The following is a 3,389-nucleotide window of genomic DNA, read 5'->3' on the forward strand; positions in this document are numbered from 1 at the left end:
AGGGCACTGGAGAGTTTATGGAATGAAGGACATGTGGAAATTGAAATGGATAAAGATGAGACTGATATGACAGAGACTATAGGTGAGCCAGCACCTCATACCAAGCTCCGAAAAAAGTCAAAATTTATGCCCTCCCTAGGCTCAAATAAATATTTGTCTGTCTTCTTGGAGACTTTCGGTAAAGATTTGGAGACACTCAATTTGAACCCTAAGATTAAACAGAATCTAACTAGAGAGGAAAAATGGCATTACAGCAATTGAGAGATGCAAAAGGGATTGTTATAAAACCTAGTGACAAGGGGGGGGGATGTGGTCTTATGGCGTGAAGAGGATTATTTAGAAGAAATGCATCGACATCTAAACGATGAGAGGACATATAAAAATATGCCGCATGACCCATCCTGTACACCATTTCTGGTGTACAGGAGCCGCAGGGGGGCCTCCTGGTGGGGATCGATGTGGAGTCTCTCTACACGTCGATTCCCCACCAGGTGGGCCTAGAGGCTGCCTCCTTCTACCTTGAAGAGACCTACCCGACTATGACAGATCACAATTGTTTTGTACTAGACATGCTACGACTAGTACTGACCGAGAACTATTTCCTATTTGGGGGAAAGTTTTATCACCAGGTGGCTGGGAGCGGCATGTGCGCCGGCGTATGCATGTCTCCACCTGGGACTATGGGAGAGAAGAGACGTATACGTACTTGATGCGTTCCGTCGACACGTCGCTCTATGGATTAGATTCATAGACGATGTGCTGGTGGTGTGGAGGGGTAAAAAAGATGAATTGGATGAGTTTGTTGAGATGCTTAACAATAACGACAGAAATATTAGGCTGACCTATGTGTGTGATGAGCATGAGATCCCCTTTCTGGACCTGAAAATTGCGGTCGGAGATGGGGCTCTCACTAGCTCAACATACAGGAAGCCAACTGCAGGCAACACAATCCTCCATGCCACCAGCCATCATCCCAGCCACCTGGTGAGAAATATCCCGTATGGACAGTTCCTCCGTTTAAGGAGGAACTGTTCCAGTGAGGAGGAATTTAACAAAGAATCCCGTGAACTATATCTACGTCTAAGAGATCGGGGATACCCGCATAGGGTGCTGAGAAAAAGCTTGAGAAAAGCGAGAAATAGAGACCGGGAAACCCTCCTAGTACCTGGTAGAAGGTAGGGATCAAATACCCCAAGCAGGGAAAGGATTATCACTCAGTATGGATCTCACTGGGAAGCCGTGCGTGAATCTCTGTCAAAAGCCTGGCCTATCCTTTTGGCATCTCCTGACATTGCAGAAATTGTAGGCCCCTCCCCCATAATGACGGCTAGGAGAGCAAGGAATTTAAAAGATCAACTTGTCTCCTCTGAATTTAAAAATACAAAGCAAAGTGAAGAAAGGAAAACCTGACTAGCAGCTACCCCACCATCAAAGGGTATGCATAGGTGTGGGAGGTGTAAGGTTTGCTCCTATGTCCATAAAACAAAAACTTTCTGGGATTCAAAACAAGAAAAAACAATTTAAGATTGGAGCTTTTATGAATTGTGAGACCACAAGGGTGGTGTATATGGTGACCTGCCCCTGTGGTCTTCACTATTTTGGCATGACAACTAGGATGTTTAAAACTAGAATCCTTGAACATATATCGAATGTAGGTAACAAAAATGATGAATGTAAAGGCCCCTTGAGGGAACATTATCAACAATTTCATGGAGGGAAGTTCAAGGGGAGCCTGGTTAAAGTTGTGGCTTCAGTAACAAAAGGGATGAGAAAAGTCAACATAGAGAGGGAGCTCCTGCGTTTGGAGACTATGTGGATTTATAAATTGGGCACCTTGCACCACATGGCCTCAACTCCGAAATCAATTTTTCGGTATATCTGGACCCATATGAGTAGTGCACATTGGGATATGGGTGGTGCCGGTAGATGAATTGAAATCAAATTTAATTTTAAATTAAAACCTAAAATCTTACTAAGACTGGCTCTGTTTATTGGTGGCAATTTGCCCTGTTGTCCCCTTTGTGGTAATTAGTACAGATATAAGATTGGGGCTTCTCCTATGACCAGTGTGCACTGCCTGTGTGGTTTGTACCTTGTACATTGTATTTGCTATGCACATGTTGAACATATGTAACATCGGTGTGTATGAGTAAATATCTGGATATGAGGGGAAGACTTCTCTTGACTTTGATGTTTGAATCCCTGTAGAGGTCCTTTAACTGCAGTGCTGGAATGACACTGGAATATATAAGTTATAAGTTATAAAGAGTTGAACTGGCTGTAAATAAAACAGCGTTATTTGAAGTTTGGGCTAAGATTCCAGCAACAAAGATGTCGCCTGTAGATGTGTCAGGTGACTTCAGCTGGAGTATAAGGGTAAAAGCCACCCTCCCCTACCTTAAGCCACACCCTGAGGAAGCCCATTGGGCGAAACATGTCGGTGGGAGGAGCTACATGAGGCCGGCCTCGCCCATCGCTTCAAACCCACGCCGCTTCTAAGTTTGATCCCCGCGGGAGCGCTGATACACAGGCGCGTGCGGGTAGATCAATCACGCCAGCCGCCGCTGACAGGACTGTGCAAGCCGTGAGCCATCTGAGCTCTGAAGGTACTGCATACCCTTAGGGAAGTATCGGAGACAGGGTTATGGTAACCCCCTGAGTGAGGCTGGTAACTATTGCAGACTGAACATTTCGTTCATACAATCTATTGCAAAGTATTGTCACGCTTAAGCTACTAAATGCTTTTTGCACAGAGGCTTTCTAACCCAGCATGATGAACTATGCATTATAAAGCCGGAATGATGTAAGGCTGGAACTGGGCTGCCTAACTAACGCACAAATAACGCTGTGGGACTGTTAGTGCAAGCAATTAAAAGCTATAATCAGTGCTTTTCCCTCATTGGTCTTTCAAGTCTGGAGAATTTTAGTATGCCCTAAGCAATAGTATTTGATCATCATCCGCAATTAACTCAGAGCTTTGATGACTGTTATTGGTGAACCAAATTGCCTGCTAAAGGAATGACTGGCGTGTATGTATGTATGTATGAAGTGGATATGGATGCGAGGGCATGCCGTGATATCTCAGGAGCTCCTACTGTGTTTTTAATGGTTTTATTATAGTGGAGTTGAAACACACTCCTGATTGATTTGTTCACAATAAAGAGATTTTTTTTGATATTGGCAAGTGAGGCTTGGTATAACTCTTTTCTTTGTAGTGGTGGTTCTAGTATACTGATCTTTTGAGTTTAAGGCCCACACATACCTGAAGATACTGCTGGGAAAGTGCAATTATACACGGTCAGCTGATCTTTAACTATATTGCCACTAGGAGACCAGAATTTTTGTATTACGATGCAAACGTGCACAGAAAGCAAGGTGGCTGCTGCACA

The sequence above is a fragment of the Hyperolius riggenbachi genome, chromosome 10 (genome assembly GCF_040937935.1).
Source record: "Hyperolius riggenbachi isolate aHypRig1 chromosome 10, aHypRig1.pri, whole genome shotgun sequence".
In the NCBI taxonomy this organism is placed as follows: Eukaryota; Metazoa; Chordata; class Amphibia; order Anura; family Hyperoliidae; genus Hyperolius; species Hyperolius riggenbachi.